We start from the raw sequence: 19,314 nt of genomic DNA on the forward strand, positions 1-19,314 counted from the left end.
TTTTAAGCACTGAGCCATTTACATGGTAATCAGATTGTCCCACGTGGGGCTCAAAGTCTTAATCCCCATTTTACAGATGAGGTAACTGAGGCACAGGAAAGTTAAGTGACTTGCCCAAAGTCATACAGCTGACAAGGGGCGGAGCCGGAATCAGAACGCATGACCTCTGACTCCCAAGCCCGTGCTCTTTCCACTGAGCCACGCTGCTTCACTTACTGTGTGTAGAATACTACACTAAGAGTTTGGGAGGGTGCAATGAAATTCATTCAGTCATATTTATTGGGCGCTTACCATGTGCAAAGCACTGTACTAAGCACTTGGGAGAGTACACTATAACAGAGTTGGTAGACATGTTCCCTGTCCACAGTGAGCTTACAGTCTTCAAGCGGAGACAGATATTCATATAACGAAATGAATTATGGATATATACAAAAGTGCTGTGGGGCGGAGGGAGGGATGCAAAACCATGTTCTATGAAACAACTCTTTTGACTAACTGCTTTGGGCCTCCATTTTCTCATCTGTCAAATGGGAAAACAAGTAGGAACTTTCTGGGAAGGTATGCAAATTAGTAAACACGATCGCTGCCCTCAAAGAGCGTAAAATCTAGTGGGGGAAGACGGGCGCTGTAACAAAGTACAGGTTGGAGACCCTCTCAGGATGGCACCTGGAGAGTTTCCAATCCTCTACCGGTCTCGGCTCCCGGAGGGAGAGTCAAACAGAGGCCTGACCATTCCATTCCTAGCTTGGGCAGTGGCTAGTGAGTGGAAGGCAATCTGCTACAAGTCAAAACTCACCTGTGCTGGGCAGCAGCAGCATGGGAGAGAGTTGAGGGCTGAAACTCAAGTTGACTGCACGGAAGAAGGCAATGGGAAACCACTTCTGTGTTTTTACCAAGAAAACTCTGTGGATACACTACCAGAACGATTGCAGATGGAGGTGGGGCATTCTGGGAGAGATGTGTCTGTGGAGTCGCTATGGGTCGGAGCCCACTCGATGTCATAAGACAGGACAAAACAGCTTAGAAAAGCAACTGAGAATAAGGATATGTATGAAAGTGTTCTGGGGGTGGGAGTGAATATCAAAGACTTTAAGTGTGAAGGTGTTGGAGAAGGGAACTAGAGTATGGTGGGGAGGTGAGAGAATAGTCAGGGAAGGCTTCACGGAGGATTTTGATAAGGGTTAGTTGTGGTGTGCCGGATACGAAAGGGGAAGAGAGGTTGATGCTGAGAGAGTTGAAAACAAGATAAAGTAAGTTGGTGTTAAAGGAGCAAAGTGTGTGGGCTGGTTGGAGCAGAAGAGGAACAAAGAAAGGCAGGATGGGAGAGAGCTGATGTAAACTTTTCCTCTGCCTTAGCTCCTGCTACTGAATCTCCCAGCCCCAGAAGGGACAATTGTGTGAAATAGAACAAGGGAAGGGAAAGCAACAACTCTAGACTACCTCTCTCTAGGTGTGGACTTTGGCCAAAGATTCCGTATGATGTCCTTTGGTATTTGTTAAGCGCTTACTATATGCCAGGCACTGTTCTAAGTGCTGGGTAGATACAGGTAAATCAGGGAGGACGCAATCTATGTCCCACATGGGGCACTCGGTCTTAATCCCCAGTTTATAGATGAGGTAAATGGGGCCCAGAAAAGTGAAGTGGCTTGCCCAAGGTCATACAGCTGACTAGGAGTGGAGCCGGGACTAGAACCTGGGTCCTTCTGACTCCCAGGCCTGTGCTCTATCCACTAGGCAGCACTGCTTTTTGCCTTTCTGTTATGCTGCGTGCACCTTGAAATGTACACGTTAGTCATGTCCTGGGCTCCAAATATCCCCTACAGCTGTCAGCGGCCACCCTAACTGACGTGGTTGGATACAGTTGACCAGTCAGTCGTATTTACTGAGTGCTTATTGTGTACAGAGCACTGTACTAAGTGCTTGGGAGAGCACAGTATAGCAATAAACAGACACATTCCCTGCCCACAACAAACATACAGTCTTACCATTACAGGGCTGGATACTGCAGAATTAGGCTCAGGGCACTTAAAGCAGCGTGGCATAGTGGTTAAAGCACAGGCCTGTGAGTCATAAGGTCATGGGTTCTAATCCCAGCTCTGCCACTTTTCTTCTGGGTGACCTTGGGCAAGTTACTTCACTTCTCTGTGCCTCACTTACCTTATCTGTAAAATAATAATTGAGACTGTGAGCCCCACGTAGGACAGGGACTGTGTCCAACCCGATTTGCTTGTAGCCACCCCAGCACTTAGTACAGTGCCTGGCACATAGTAAGTGCTAAATACCACAATTATCATTATTATTATTATTGTTAAAGGTCTCTCTTGAGCCGCTGAGAGTTACATTCTAAAGCCTTCTCGAAAATATTTGTTTAAGGGTTATCACGGACTTTAATTATGTGTGCTTCTGTGTGTGTTACTTTTAGGTTTGCTTGTGCCTAAATAGAATGCATAATTGGGAAGAATGAATCCACGTTTTTGGTTTTTTAATTAGTCATTAGCATCTTGTAGGTAATTAAGAGCATCCAGTTCTGTCTTCTCCTTCAAGTCCTGAAGAGTGTTATACTGAGAGACTGACTCTTTAGCAGAAGTAAAATAGTCTTGATAATGTTCCCTCCATTTCCCCACGCTTTTGGATACCTTCCAAATCTGGTCCCCCCTCCCCACCCCGACCCCCAGTCTCGAGGCTAATCATAATCATAATGATAACTGTGCTGTTTTTTAAGTGCTTACTATGTGCCAGGCACTCTACTAAGTGCTGGGGTAGATGCAAGGTAATCCAGTTGGACATAGCCCCTGTCCCACATAGGGCTCCCAGTCTCAATCCCCATTTTACAGATGAGGAAACTGAGGCACAGAAAAGTGAAATGACATTATTATTATGGTATTTGTTAAGCCCTTACTATGTGCCAAGCAATGTTCTATGCACTGGGGCAGATACAAGTTAGGTCAGACACAGTCCCTGTCCCACATGGGGCTCACACTCTTAGCTCCATTTTCCAGGTGAAGGAGCTGAGGCCCAGAGAAACAAAGGGACTTGCCCGAGGTCCCACAGCAGACAAGCTGTGGAGCCGGGATTAGAACCGAGGTCTTTCTGACGCCCAGGCCCGGGCTTTATCCACTAGCCCAAACTGCTTCTCTGCTTCTAGGCTCCTGCTGTGGGCTCCTCCTCCCTGCCTCCCTTCCCCTCATCCCATCTGGCACTACTTTCCTTTATTCTTTTATTTGTTTTTGTCGACAAACCAGCCTGTTCTCCAGCTGTTGCTCCTGGGAGGTTCAGAGCCCCAGGACCAGGATGGGGCGGGAATGGAGGCAGCATGGTCCCTGTGAACCTGAACAACTGAAAACCATCTAAGTGGCACCAGGTTGGGGAGGAGAGCCAGGGCTGGAAAGGAGTTGGGGGAACATGTGGATTGAGAGGTGCAGGGTGGGAGGAAGGAAAGCACGAGGAAACAATGTGGAAATCAGGAAGCAATTTTTAAATCCACAATGTACGGGGATGGAGGAGAAAAAAAATGAGGCAGGAAAAGTGGAGCCAGCTAAGCTTGTCATGGGCGGGGAGTGTGTTTATTAATAATAATGATGATAACTGTGGTATTTTTAAGCACTTATTATGTGCCAGGCACTGTACTAAGCACTGGGGTGGATACAAGTCAATTGAGCTGGACACAGTCCCTGTCCATGAGAGGGTTCACAGTCTCAATCCCCATTTTCCAGATGAGGGAACTGAGGCACACAGAAGTGAAGTGACTTGACCGAGGTCACTCAGCAGACAAGTGGTAGAGCCGGGATTATTGTTATATTGTATTCTCCAAAGCGCTTAATGTACTGCTTTTCACCCAGTAAGCACTCCAAAAATATGACTGAATGAATACAAAACAAAAATAAACAGACACATCCCCTGCCCACAACAGGCTTAATGTATTTATTATCCTTATTCAAATGTATTGCATACATGAGCACACTCTTAACCTTAATTTGTCTTTTTCACCCATATCTTTGCCAGCTAGCAAAGAGATCGATCAATCAATCAATCAATCAATTGATGCCATTTATTGAGCATTTACTATATAGTGTTCTGCACTAAGTGCTTGGGAGAGTACAATTCAATGGAATTAGATACAATAGCAAATGAAAAAATAATAAAAATTACAATACAAAAGACAGCAGTATTTTTAAACATCAGAAAAACTATTTCAGCAGGGCTCCAGCATCTGACTTTGAAATGTTAATTATTAGGCTGAGTGTTAATGCACCAATCGAGCATATTTATTGAGAGCTTTCAGTGTGCAGAGTACTGTACTAGGCGTTTGGGAGAGCAAGATAAAACCAAGTTGGGAGACCTATGTACCTATGTGTTTACAGGTTAACCCTATTTTACTCGAGAGAAAGGTCTGCGATAGATGCTGTCGACAAGCCTTTGTGTATCTTCTTCTCAGAGCAAGGAGCTCTCTGGAAGTGACAGTTTGAATTTATAAAGGAGCCTAATGGTGACTCACATATCCTCCTTTAAGACCTATTTAGGGTGAGATGATGGTCTTGGGATGACAGGAGCCCGGGCCTGGGACTCAGAAGGACCTGGGTTCTAATTCTGGCTCCACCACTTGTCTGCTATATGATCTTGGGCAAGTCACTTCACTTCTCTGGGCCTCAGTTATCTCACCTGTAAAATGAGGATTGAGGCTGAGAGTCTTATGAGGGACAGGGACTGTGTCCAACCCGACTATCTTGTATCTAACCCAGCACTTAGTACAGTGCCTAGCACATAGTAAGTGCTTAACAAATACCACAATTATTATTATTATTATTATTATTATTATTATTATTATTATTATTATGCACTTTAGAACTGGTACACAAAAAGTAGAAGTAGCATGGCCTAGCGGCTAGAGCACGGGCCTAATCCCAGCTCTGCTACTTGTCTGCTGTATGTCCTAGGGCAAGTCACTTCTCTGTACCTCAGTTATCTCATCTAGAAAATAGGGATTAAGGCATGTCCCTCATGTGGGACATGGACTGTGTCCATCATGCATAGCTTGTCTCTACCCTAGAACTTAGTACAGTGCCTAGTACATAGTAAGTGCTAACCTTGTATCTATCCCAGCGCTTAGAAGAGTGTTTGGCGCATAGTAAGTGCTTAACAAATACCATTATTATTATTATTATTATTATTATTATTATTAACAAATACTATTAGAAAGCAGCATAGTCTAGTGGAAGGAGCATGAGCCTAGGAGTCAGAGAACCTGGGTTCCAATCCCCGCTCTGCCAATTGTCTGCTCTGTGACCTTGGACAAGTCACTTAACTTCTCTGCACCACAAAAGAAGCAGATTTAAATGGAAGTGAACTAGAAATCTTCCTGATACCCCAGCTCATTCCCTTGTGATTCAGAAGAAGTCCAGAACTCCCAAGTCCCTGGAAATCACATCCATATTTTATGACAACTTCTCATCTGAGGTGGAATCCCAATTATCTACATTTCTTCTTATTACAAATCATTATCACTATTATCATCATCATTATCATTATTGTATTGGGGAAGCCCTTATTATGTGTCAGGAACTGTTCTAAGCACTGTGGTAGTGACAAATTAAACAGGGTGGACACAGTCCCTGACCCACCTGGGGCTCACAGTCTAAGTAGGAAGGAGAAGGAGGCCCAGAGAAGTTAAGTGACTTACCCAGGGTCACACAGAAGACACGTGGCAGAGCAGGGATTAGAATCCAGGTCCTTCTGACTCCAAGGCCCTGCAGTTTCCACTAGGCCACGTTGCTTCTCTAACTTGAAAATCTGTGTATCGTTTTGGGTAGAAAAATGAATCTTGGTGTGGTATGCTTTTTTCTGATTGGACAGACAACAAACATCTATGAGTTTTGAAGAATAGGCCTCATTGTGTCTGTTTCAATTTCACGATGACGGCGTATATTAGCACTGCTGATGGCGCACTATTCTGAATTGCTCCGAAGACAAAATCAACCTCCATCTGCATATACAGATTTTGCTTTACCTCATCAGTGCTGGTCTGGTATGAGAAGCAGCATGGCGTAACGGATAGCGCATGGGCCTGGGAGCCAGAAATCTGTCATGGGTTCTAATCCCGGCTCTGTCGCTTGTCTGCTGTGTGACCTTGGGCAAGTCACTTCACTTCTCTGGGCCTCAGTGACCTCATCTGCAAAATGGGGATGGAGACTTTGAGCTCCTCATGAGACAGGGACTGGGTCCAAGCCGATTTGCTTGTATCTCCCCCAGCACTTAGTACAGTGCCTGGCACATAGCAATTAACAAATACCATTAAAAAAAAAGATCCCACAGTTATTATTAAAACCACCCACAGATGGTTTTTACCATTTACAGGCTTCTAAATGTTTTTGCTTTAAGGCTGAAAAAAGGAACTTAACCCGATTTGAAGTTCAACAGGATTGACTAAAAGTTACAAAGACAAAGGATAGAGTGTTCAATTCATCGTGTTCTTCAGCTCTATAATGCCACAGTGCATTTTGCTATTCCCAGATTGGCCTTTCCTTCTGGGCCTGGTCCATGTGCCCTATTCACGATCCTTTTAAGGAAGAAGTTTGAAAACACCAGTGGCGTGAACTTGATTTTCCATTCGGCATTGGGTCGCTTCTCCCATTTTTCCTCTACAAACTGACTTTATCTTAACCTTGCTGCCTGATGGAAGGATTCAGGGCAGGGCTGGGCTGGGCAAAATTCCAGATTATGCATCATAACAAGCCCAGCAGATATTTTAAAATGCTAACTAGTGACACTGCTACTATCAAGTGAAAATAATAGGGACAAAAAGTGTTTTATAGAAGAGGGGACAAGGTGGATCTTGGCAGAGAGCCAAAATGCAAACTTGAAATTCTGAACAATTACCTAAGGAACACCACAGAAATCAACTGCTGAAAAACACTCAATCCCCCAAATTATATTTAAATTCAGGATATCAAATATTTATATTCAACATAAATAGAACCTACCTTTTGAAGACCGAGAAAATAGCATGCAAACGTTTACATTCATCTCACTCTTCACTCACATGAAAACGCTTTGCGTTTTCCAAGATTGCCTTGTCCAAGTCCATTTACCTATTCCCACCTGGGGCTCACTGTCTAAGTAGGAGGGAGACAGGGATTGAATCCCCATTTTGTAGATGAGGTAGGTGAGGCACAGAAGAGTTAAGTGACTTATCCAAGGTCACATGACAGGCAAATGGCAGAGCCAGAAGCATAAACCTCAGCAAACCACTGCCCGTGTTTAGCTGCAAGTGTGCAGTCCTCTAGACTGTAAGCTCATTGTGGGCAGGGAATGTGTCTGTTTATTGTTCTCTTGTACTCTTCCTTGTTGGGAAGTGGCTGACATTCACTTGTTGCTGAGGGATGGAATCCCTGCCCACCCATGCTAGCATTTATTATATAAAGTACTTTGGCCTGCTCATTTCTCCTTGCTGATAGATTTGATCAAATCCTGAAAGCGGATTTGTTCTTCTCCCATTGGTTCAGAAGCAGCATGATGTAATGGACAGAGGGAATCAGAAGCAAGGACCTGGGTTCTAATTCCGGCTGTGCCACTTGTCTGCTGTGGGTCCTGGGGCAAGTCAATTCACTTCTCTGGGCCTCAGTTACCTCATCCGTCAAATGGGGATTAAGACTGTGAGTCCCATGTAGGCTATGGACTGTGTCCAACCCGGTTCACTTGAATCTACCTCAGTGCTTAGTACAGTGTCTGGCACATAGGAATTTGGCAAACACCACGATCATTATTTCAGGGTGTGCATTTCTCTAGAAACACCAGATTAACAGTGGAGAAAAAACAGTACCATAGGCCTAATGTTTTATCGTAAAATGACGAACTTGAGAAATTGTTAGTCAAGGGGCCGTTCTCTCCGAAAGGAAACGGAGTGGAACAACCAGTGTTCTAAAGATAGGAAACATATGCTTCCTTGTTTAACTCTGATTCAGAGGGTCAAATTGCAACCTATTCATGATGAACACATTCAAGACCTTTCTGAGTTTCACACTATTGCAACTCTTCGAAGTGATCTGAGAGTCATCTTTCTAATTTTGTTGTATCCGTAAAAATCCGGCCTGGATTAGATTCCAATCCTCCCATTTTGGAGGACTGAATTTACCATGGAGCCATTATCTTTAGAGCGGGGGGAATCATGAAGACGTAGGTGTGGTAAAGCTAACTGAAATCTTTTATTATGCTAGATATGGGCTTTGAAAAAGTTGGCCGTTTTGGATCTGTTATGGGAAATTTTAATGATTTAGGCCTTAGTGCTACGGATTAACCGGCGGTTGCCATGGCGTCTGCCGTAATCTGGATCTGATGACACCCTCTCTGGTAGTGATAAGGTAACGCCCCCCCCCACCCGCCCCCCACTCTATCCTTTCCTGCTCCGCTTCCTTCCACCACCCTCCTTGAACTGGGTTCTAATCCCAGCTCCGCCACTTGTCTGCCATGTGACCTTGGGCAAGTCATTTATCTTCTCTGTGCCTCAATTAACTCCTCTGTAAAATGGGGGTTAAGATTGGGTGCCCCACGTGGGACAAGCTGATTACCTCATCTCTCCCCCAGCGCTTAGGGAAGTGCTTGGCACATAGTAAGTGCTTAACAATTACCATAATTATTATTTTTATTATTCTCTGGGCCTCAGTTCCCTCATCTGAAAAATGGGGTTAAGAGTATGAGCCCCATGTGGGACAGGGACTGTGTCCAACCTGATTCACTTGTAACTACTCCAGTGCTCAATACAGTGCCTGGCACACAGTAAGCGCTTAACAAATGCCATGATTATTATCATTATGCATATGAAAGGTATGCGTAACATTATTCAACAAGACAGTCCTGTCATCGATGATTTATGCCACGACTGTATCATAGAGTTTGCCTCTTCACATCTTAAGAGACAGTGACTGAAAGACAGTATCATTTTGCAAATGGAATCTTCTTAGCGACTGGTTCCCCGTGAAGTGTGGATCACACTGCAAAAGAACAACTGATGTCAGAGCATTTACGGTTAGCCGTCATGTCCAAGCTTTCTGGATAATAATAATAATAATAATAATGGTATTTGTTAAGCACTTGCTATATGCAAAGCACTGTTCTAAGCGCTGGGGAGGTTACAAGGTGATAAGGTTGTCCCACGGGGGGCTCACAGTTTTAATCCCCATTTTACAGATGAGGTAAGTGAGGCACAGAGAAGTTAAGTGATTTGCCCAAAGTCACACAGCTGACAGTTGGCAGACCCAGGATTTGAACCCATGACCTCCAACTCCAAAGCCCATGCTCTTTCCAGTAGGGCATACTGCTTCTGTAGCATCTGCTTCCCCTCACCACCACATTTCAGAATTCTGGGAGACGGAAGGATGTCTAGGAGACTGAAAAGAAAAGGCTCAGTTATCGGGGCTCAGGATTAACCACAATTCTCAAGACGGGGATGATTCTGTGTCAATCGACAGCATCTATTCAACACTTCCTGTGTGAGGAACATTGCCAGAAGCACTTGGGAGAGTACAATTCAGTCTGAAGACACCATCCCTGCCCACGAAGAGCTTACCAAAATCAAGCATTTAGCATTGAGACCAATTCCAAGTTGGGTCTTCTGTTTGTTTCCGCCAAGAGAACCTCAGCCACGCTACAATATGTTCAGGATATACATCCTCGAGCCATTATATCCTTCCCCATTTCCTCTTAGTGGAAAATTAAGATTATTAATTGTGGGAGCCCTGGCTGTCTTACTGTTAAATCATTTTCCAGATCATTTGCATAGATCAGAATAAATTATACTTCTCTGGGCTCTTTACAGACATTCAGATCTGGTAAAATCCTTAAAGCCTCTGGCTCGTGTCTCCCTGAACCTGAACAGATACTTCAAATTAAGCAAGGGAGAATGAATCCTTCATACTGAGATATTTGAATGTCTCTGCAAGGAAGTGGGGTCTTCTCTCAGGCACCCCAATACTTGCTGCAGTTCTGGGGAGCAGTCAGTCAATTGGTGGTATTTATTGAGTGCTCATTAGGTCCAGAGCACTGTACTAAGCGGTTTGGAGAGTAGACTACAACAGAATTGGCAGATACGCTCCCTGCCCATAATGAGCTGACAGCGTAGAGATGTGCAGAGTTTTCCAAAGTAGCTGGGGGACTCCAAGGAACAGAGTGATTAAGCTTTATGATGAATAGCTTCTCTTACCAGCTTCTTTCAATCTAACCTCTTGCCTCTCCCTCACAAGACTATGAGTCCCAGGCAGGACAGGAACCATGTCTAACCCGATAGCCCTGAATCTATCTCAACACTCAGTGCAGTGCTTGGCACGTAGTAAGCGTGTAACAAATACCATGATAATAATCTTCCCTTCCATTGTACCTCGGTTTCAGTCTCCATAAAGTTAGGCTATTTCTAAGAACTAAAATAATTTGGGCAGCATAGCCCTGAGGAAAGAGAAGGGGCCTGGGAGTCAGAGGATCAGAGTTCTAATCCTGCTATTTATCTGTTATGTGACTCTGGACGTCACAACTTTTCTGTGCCTCAGATCCCTCATCTGTAAAATGATGATTCAATCAATACCTGTTTTGATAGTATTTGTTAAGTGCTTACTATGTGCCAGGCACTGTACTAAACACTCGGGTGGATGCCAGGTAATCAGGTTGGATACAGTCCTTGCCCCATCCGGGGCTCACGGTCTTAAACCCCATTTTACAGGTGAGGTAACTGAGGCACATAGAAGTTAAATGATTTGCCCAAGGTCACACAGCAGACAAATGCAGAGCTGGAATTAGAACCCAGGTCCTCTGACTCCCAGCTCCTTCCACTAGGCCATACTTTTTCTCCTTCCTACTTTAGACTTTGAACCCTGTGTGGGCCAGGGACTGTTTCTGGCCCAACTATCTTATATCTATCATAGCGCTTAATACAGTGCTTGACACATAGTAAAAGCACTCTACAAATAATGCAGTTATTATTATTCCACTGGATGGCCAGCTCCTTAAGGGCAGGGATCATGTCTACCAGTATTATACTTTCCCAAACTCATAGCACAGCGCTCTTCGCCAACTAAGCACTCAATATATGCTCTTAATGAATCGATTGATTGATTCTTTCTTTCCTCCAACAGCTGCTTCTACAGTCCAAGACCTATGATACAAAGTTTTACTTTTCTGTTGGCTGGAGAAAGAAGGTCTCTTATGATCTTATCTAGGATTTTTATGCTACCCAAGAAAGAACCCTGAAAAATAGCCACAAAATCAATTTGGAATCAATTACCAGTTGATCTGGTTTGTTTATCTTCTAAAGGAAGCTTGTCAATTTGGGATGCAACGAGGGTTGATATTTTCCTCAGAGCTCTTCCTTTTCTCCTTACTTGGACTTCTTCCCTGCCTTATCAGGTTGTTTCTCTGGCCTTGGTATTTTTCCTGCCTCATTTCATTTGTTCATTCTCTCCTCCTCACAACCCGGACCACAGCTTCTGGGTGACAGGCTGGCAGGAATTAGTAACCAAGGAAGATTGTGGCAGGGAAGCAGCATGGCCTAGTAGCTATAGCATGGGCCTGGGAGTCAGAGGGCCTGAGTTCGAATTCTGGCTCCAGCTGTTGTCTACTGTATGACCTTGGCAAGTCACTTCACTTCCTCTGTGCCTCAGTTACCTTATTTGGAAAATGGGAATTGAGACTGTGAGCCATGTGTGGGACATGGATTGCGTCCAACTCAATTATCTCGTATCTACCCCACCTCCTGGTACAGTGCCTGGCACATAGCAAGAGCATAACAAATTCCATAAAAAAAATTGTGATCTCAAGCAAGGCAACAGCAGGTGCTAGGACCACAATCATCAATGTCATCCTCAGCATTGAGTTCCTTCCCACCTTTCTCTCTCCATCAATTTCATTTGCTCCCATAGCAAAAAATATTCTGACACCTTGTCTGAGACCCCGCCTGTTCAAGCCTCTCTCTTCTCCTAAATAAAATACCTTGCTGTTTCTAATTCTGCCTTTCCACACACCCAAACACTAGCCTGTCAGAGTCCAAGATCTTGAATGCACTTTGCTTTCATTCTCCTCGAAGCCCCAGTTCCCTCCATTATCCCCCCTCTTCTCCTCCGTCATCACCCTTCCTGCTCCCAACTGCCCTGATAGGTCACATTACAAATGTACGCAGGAGTAGGCCCCCAGGAAAAGGCCCGGTAAGGATCTGGGTGCGAAACACAGGACCTCGATTGTACTTCTTCCCTGGCCTGGTCATGGGAGTAAATGAGTGCTCAAGGCATTCTGGGAAATCCTTTTATAATAGGTCATCTGCCTTTGTGGCTAGGAAAGGCCTTAATGCCTTAACATAAGCAGTAGCCAAAACTACAAGGCAATTGCCCTGAATTAATCTATCAAGCAATCGATGATATAGATTGAGCACTTGTTATGTACAGAACACTGTACTAAACGCTTAGGAGAGTACAGTACCACAGAAGAAGCAGATGGGTTCCCTCCCATAACGAGTTTACAGTGTATCAGGGGAGACTGATATTAATATAAATAAATCAATCATTTATAATGCATAATTTAAAGATATGTACATAAGCGCCTAAGGTTGGGCATGGGGTGAATAGCAAATGTCCAGAGGTCTCAGATCCAAGTCCATAGATGACGTACTGAACAATTTAGGAGGGATTCAGCCTGACTTTCCGGAATGCATGATCCAGTCTGAATCAACCAATCAATAGCATTTATTGAGCATTTATTCTTTTATATATGTATTTTATATATCTGTTAAGTGCTTACTCTCTGCTAGGTACTGACTAAGGGCTAGGGTAGATATAAGCTAATCAGGTTGGACACTGCCAATGCCTCTCATGGGGCTCAACGTCTTCATCCCCATTTTACCGATGGCAGAACTGAGGCACCAAGGAAGTGAAATGACTTGCCCAAAGTCACACAGCAGACAAGTGGCGGAGCAGAGATTAGAACCCAGGTCCTTCTGACTCCCAAATCCATGCTCTATCCACTAGATCACGCTGCTACTCTGTGCAGAGCACTATACTAACAGCTTGGGAGAGTACAATAGTGTTTGTAGACACAATTCCTGCACTCAAGAATTGTATAATCTAGCAGAGATGAGAGACGCTAAAATAAATTACAGATAGGAGCATGCAATAGGGAGCGTAAAAATAGGTACTTTATAAATGAAGCACACACACATACACATATATATATATATATATAATGGTGGTATTTGTTAAGCACTGTGTGCTAAGCACTGTTCTAAGCTTTGAGTATGTATTTATATATGTTTGTAAATATGTATGTCTCTATGGGTGTACATATATATATATGTGTTTATATATCCAAGTATGTAAGTATGTATATATATATATATATGAGTGCTTAGATGATGCAGAACTCCCGAACTGGCTGAGGGTGAGGGGGAAAGTTGGGGGCATGGGAGATTAATCATGAAAAGCTTTCTGGATGAGATGAGGTTTCAGAGGGCTTTGAAGATGGGGAGACTTGTGGTCTGCTAGATGTGATGGGGGAATTCCAGGCAAGAGGCAGAGAGTGAGCAAGAGAGCGGTGGTGAGAGAGAAGAGAAAGAGGCCCAGTGAGTAGGTCGGCTTGAGAAGAGGGAAATGTGCATGCTGGTTTGTCTTCTTTTCTACTGCCAAAGAGAAGCAACGTAGCCTAGCCTGGCCTGGGAGTCAGGAGGACCTGGGTTCTAATGCCGACTCTGCTGCTTGTTTGCTGTGTGACATCGGGCAAGTCGCTTCTCTGAGCCTCAGTTCTCTCATTTGTAAAATGGGGATTAAGACTGTGTGAGCCCTCTGTGGTCCAACCAGATTATTTCGTATCTACCCCGGTGTTTAGTACAGTGCCCGGCATTTAGTAAGCGCCTACCAAATACCATTTAAAAAAGACCTCCACGCTACCTTTTCTGGCCTTTTCTGAGGGAGATGAAAACATTTGCTCTATTGCCCCTCATTCCATTTCTGCCCCGTCGTGACTTTTTCTGTTTTGTTTTGTTTTTTGTTTTACCCTCGATAATTAAGTTGGGTCGGTGAGAATACAGTGAAACGTACCGTGAACTGGGGAACTCATCTGTGGCACAGGAGCTGGATGTTTCCTGCAGGAAATGGGGAAGGAAGGAAGCCAGAAAGAGGGGAGAAAATTGTGACATGTGCGGGTGGGGCTGATTGGCGGTTACTGGATGGTTAAATTGCAAGACAGCTGAAAGGATCGCTTCCTGAAACTCAAGGGGCCTCTCACAACCCCTTTGCGGAAGGTCACTTGGCTCTGAGCTTAAAGGCACACTCCCGCTGAGAGAAGGCTCTTTTTTCTTTTCTTTTAATGGTGTTTGTTAAGTGCATACTTTGTGTCATGCACTATACTAAGTGCTGGAGTGGACACAACCTAATCCTGTCCCACATGGGGCTCACAGTCTTAATCCCCACTTTACAGCTGAAGTAACTGAGGAACAGAGAAGTTAGGTGACTTGACCAAGGTCACACAGTCGACAAATATGAGACGCAGCATTACCTAGTGGCTAGAGCATGAGCCTGGGAGTCAGAAGGCCCTGGGTTTGAACCCCCATCTACCCCTTGATTGCTGTGACCGTGGGCAAGTGGCTCCGCCACTTTTCTCCTGTGTGACCTTGAGCAGGTCACTTCACTTCTCTGGGCCTGAGTTCCCTCATCTGTAAAATGGGAATTAAGAGTGTGAGCCTCACGTGGGTCGGGGACTGTGTCCAACCCAATTTTCTAGTGCTTGCCCCAGGGCTTAGCGGAGCATCTGTCACATAGTAAGTGCTTAACAAATACCATAATTATTATGGTGACTTGCTTGTCTCTTCCACGGTGTGCAGGACAGCGCCTGGAACATAGTAAGCGCTTAAGCAAATGTCATTGAAAAAAAGTGATGGAGCTAGAATTAGGTCCACCGACTCCTGAGCTGGTGCACATTCCTTGACGGGTCACCTTATCTCCACCACTTGTCTGCTGTGCTCATTCATTCAATCGTATTTATTGAGTGCTCAATGTGTGCAGAGCCCCGTGTGACCTTGGGCAAGCCACTTCACTTCTCTGGGACTCAGTGACCTGATGGGGAAGGAGCCTGCGAGCCCCACCTGGGCCACGGGGCTGTGTCCAACCGGATTAGCTCGGATCCACCCCAGCGCTCAGTACAGTGCCTGGCACATAGTAATTGCTTAACAAATACTATTATTGGTATTATTATTGTTATAATGATGATGATGGTAATGATGATTTCCACTGAGGCACGTTGGCCTCTCACGTTGCTAGGCCTGGGAGCCCTTCAGGGCCCATCCCCCCATCCCTCCCGGGACCACGTGACCCAGAAGGCGGCTTCCGGAAGTCCGGGCGCCGAGCCGGTTGCTAGGTACGCCGCCGCCCCGCCCCCTCCCCAGGGTGAGAGAGGACACGGCGGAAGGGAGAAATTGTCAGGGGAGGAGGCCTCCGATTGGCTGGCTCCGAGGGCGCTCATTAGCATATCCTTCCGCGACTCTGTGGGACGACGGGCGCTGATTGGCTGAGGCCGGAGGAGCGGTTATGGGGTGATCCGAGGGCCCGCTGACGAGCCGGATCCCCTTTCCGGGCCTTGGCTTCGTGTTGCCTTGGTGGCCGATGGGGGTCGTGTGGGGATGGAGTCCTGGCCCCCCAGCCGGAAGTCACACCCACAGTAACAACTGTGGGATTTGTGAGGCGTTTCCTAGGTGCCAGGCACTGGACTAAGCGCTGGGTTGGATACAAACCTAATCGAGTTGGACCCAGTCCTTATTCATTCATTCATTCATGCATTCACAGTCTCCATCCCCATTTTGCAGATGAGGGAACTGAGGCCCAGAGAAGGGAGGTGACTTGCCCAAAGTGACACTGCGGACAATACTAATAATTGTGGGACTTGTGAAGCGCTTACCAAGTGGCAGACATTGGACTAAGCTGTGGAGTGGATATGATTAAATAGGGTTGGAGACATTCCCAGTCCCACATTCATTCATTCATCCAATCATTTATTAAGCACTTCCTGTGCTCAGAGCACTGTACTAAGCACCTGGAAAGTACAATTCAATCAATCGTATTTACTGAGCATTTACTGTGTGCAGGCCACTGTACTAAGCGCTTATAATGATGGCATTTATTAAGTGCTTACTATGTGCAAAGCACTGTTCTAAGCACTGGAGAGGTTACAAGGTGATCAGGTTGTCCCACAGGGGACTCACAGTCTTCAACCCCATTTTACAGATGAGGTAACTGAGGCACAGAGAAGTTAAGTGACTTGCCCACAGTCACACAGCCGAAAAGTAGCAGAGTCGGAATTTGAACCCATGACCTCTGACAACAAAGCCCGGGCTTTTTCCACTGAGCCACACTCACGGGCAACCAATAGGCACATGGGGCTCACGGTCTCAATCCCCACTTTGCAGATGTAGGAACTGAGGCACACAGAAGTGAGGTGACTTGCCCAAGATCAAACTGCAGATGATACTAATAAATGTGGTATATGCTAAGTGTTTACTATATGACAGGCACCGGAAAAAGCGCTTGGGTGGATGCAAGCAAATCGGGTTGGAGACAGTCCCTGTCCCACGTGGGGCTCACAGTCTCCATCCCTATTTTGGAGATGCAGGCCCAGAGAAGTGAGGTGACTTGCCCAGGGTCACACAGCGGACTAGTAGGGGAGCTGGGATGAAAACCCAAGACCACAGGTGAACAGAACCATGTTCTCTTTGGTGTAAGAAGGGCATTCATTCATTCATTCATTCATATTTATTGAGTGCTTACTGTGTGCAGAGCACTGTACTAAGGGCATGGCTTGGACTCCCATAGTTGGGGATAAAAACCCAACTCCAGAATGTTGGGAAATACAGTAAGGAAAAGGGAGAGAGGACAAATAGCTATGTTACTGTTCCATCTGCACAGTGTCAGGAATTAAGTTGGCAGGAGCGCAGATCTGCATTGAATATCTTTTTATCATTAAAGACTATTTATCTCCTGCCAAGGATGAGAGATGGGCCTTGAGAAGCATCTTGCAAATGGAGAGCTCTACCATTCTGGCTGTTCCATTAGTTGTGCTTTATTTTTTTAAATCAGAGTGGTTGTTATTAGACCCCTGAGAAATCTAAATGCAGCTGAGAAACTCTAGACTGGGAAGTGGAAAACCACTCTGAAATGGAGGGGTTAGGGGAAAAAAATCCATGTCTTCAACTTGGAGTTGTATTCTCTTTTGCTCGGTGTGAGGCTCCTACCTCCTTGCCTTGTCAAGATCATCTGTCAGCTCTCTACTGTGGCACTTAAGTGAGAAGCCAGGGCTTCCCTAGCCCATACTTCTTTGCAGAAGCATGCACTAGATCTCACTATTTAGACCACGAGGGATAACTGAGAAGGTGGGAGTTGGGTGAAGGGACACAGGGCCATAGCAGACATGGCCAGACTCCCCCTGTCTTCCACAATTATGGGGATGGGGGGCAACCCATAAACTTCAGAACAGGGGAAATTATCTCCCTACCTTTTAGACAACTCTGACCCTGTGATGGGGCATATTATCATTTACGACGTTGACTGAGTGCTTATTTTGAGCAGGCTGAGAAAAGAGACAAGGATATTACTTCAGGGGGTAATTGAAGACAGACACCCGGAAAAGAATCCACGGGATAAACACAGCGAAAACAAATTAACAAGGTTGTTGATGACAAAACAAGTGACGGAAGTTCTAGGATAGTATTTACTGGGTATCTCATTGCTGTACCAGAGATGATGAGAGGTTTTAAAGTCCAAAGATGAAATAAACGGGAGACTGTGTGTGGGGATAGACATACATAAAATACGCTGACCTCATTTTTCTTTCTTTTTAATTTTTCCCTCTTCTGGCGGCCCTGTCGGTCTTGTTGAGAACGAGCCAAGAGTTTTAAACAGCCTGGAACCCCCCCCCAAAATTTGAGCGATCAGAGTGTGCCTTACTGAACATGTTGAAAACTGAAGGGGAGGAGTTGAGGATGGAGAAATGCAAAAGCTGACACAGGGGAGGGAATCCAGCCCTGATGAAGGAAATCGGGATTCATTTATTCATTCAATCGTATTTATTGAGCGCTTACTGTGTGCAGAGCACAGTATTAAGCGCTTGGAAAGTACAATTCGGCAACAGAGACAATCCCTACCCAAAAACGGGCTCACAGGGATAAAAATGCACCGTCCTGGGCACTGTAGAAATCGATTTCACTGTGCACTTTTTGGGTGCAATTCACTGAACTATGGGTGGTTGGACAGGCAGTTGTCGAGGTTTTGGGGGCAAGCGCTTAGAACAGTGCCTTGCATATAGTAAGCACTTAATAAATGCCATTATTATTAAGGGGAGGCTTTTGTTCTTTGAGATCCAGAAGGACCCCAATGGGAGCAGGTGGATGATGCTAAGGTACCACGATTCCTTCCCGCCATGTAAAATGTACAACTCCACGAACTGTGAAGAGCAAAAAGGAATTCATGTCGGTGTATTTCCCTTGCACCCATCGTTCCCCCAGAAAAGAACCTATAATGGGAGTGGGTGGCTGTCGGTGCATTTCCCTTGCCCCCACCTTCTCCCTTTCCTGGAGGGAGGCGGGGGAGAAGAAGGTGGCTTTGGGACCACAATGGTCCCCCTTTCAGACCCAGCAATTCCTCATGCCCGGCTCCTCCACCATCCACAGAAGAGGAGGAGGAGGAGGAGGAGGAGGAAAAAAAGAAAAACCCAAAACTACCTGGGTGAGCGGCCTCAGCCCGCCCAAAATGCGATCCGAAGCTACCGATCCCACGTGCTTGCTGGTCGGTTCCTGTAGACACTCCCCACCCGCAGCTGCTCAGGATTTGGAAACACACCCCTTGCAAGACGGGGTGGGGAAAAAGAAAGCAACTGGCAGCCGACCGAGCATGAGGAGCCGGGGAGGCTCCGGCTGCAAACCCACGAGGCCGGTGCATGCTCCCCCTGGCCTCGTCTTGCTGCTGCTGCTACTGCTGCCTCGGATTACATAAGAGTCCCGGGATGGAAGCAAAGGGGTGAAGGGGATGCACGCCTGTCTCCGGTAAAATAACCCTCTCTGTTAACAGCTAATAATAAACCGGTGGGAGCGGCCGAGGACAGGGCATCGGCCTGCAGACACGGAAAAGGGCGCACGAGCGGAGGCGTCCCCGCCCGGTCCTATTCCCCTCCCCACGACGGAGTGCGGCGCCTGCGCAGATGCGCCCCCGCCCGTCCCTCGTCCAATCCGACGGGGTCCGGCGCTTGCGCAGACGCGTCCCCCGCCCCCCCGACGGAGTCCGGCGCCTGCGCGGACGCGTCCCCGCCTGT

The 19,314-nt window shown here is 46.0% G+C and overlaps 1 non-coding gene across 1 annotated transcript; it reads left to right on the forward strand.

Moving 5' to 3' along the window:
* Positions 1 to 648: 648 nt before the first annotated feature.
* LOC119940453 lies at positions 649 to 786 on the forward strand. The gene has a single exon (XR_005454930.1). It is a non-coding gene; the product is annotated as a small nucleolar RNA SNORA7 (small nucleolar RNA).
* Positions 787 to 19,314: the final 18,528 nt, after the last annotated feature.

The sequence above is a fragment of the Tachyglossus aculeatus genome, chromosome 18, assembly GCF_015852505.1.
Source record: "Tachyglossus aculeatus isolate mTacAcu1 chromosome 18, mTacAcu1.pri, whole genome shotgun sequence".
NCBI classification, from domain to species: Eukaryota; Metazoa; Chordata; class Mammalia; order Monotremata; family Tachyglossidae; genus Tachyglossus; species Tachyglossus aculeatus.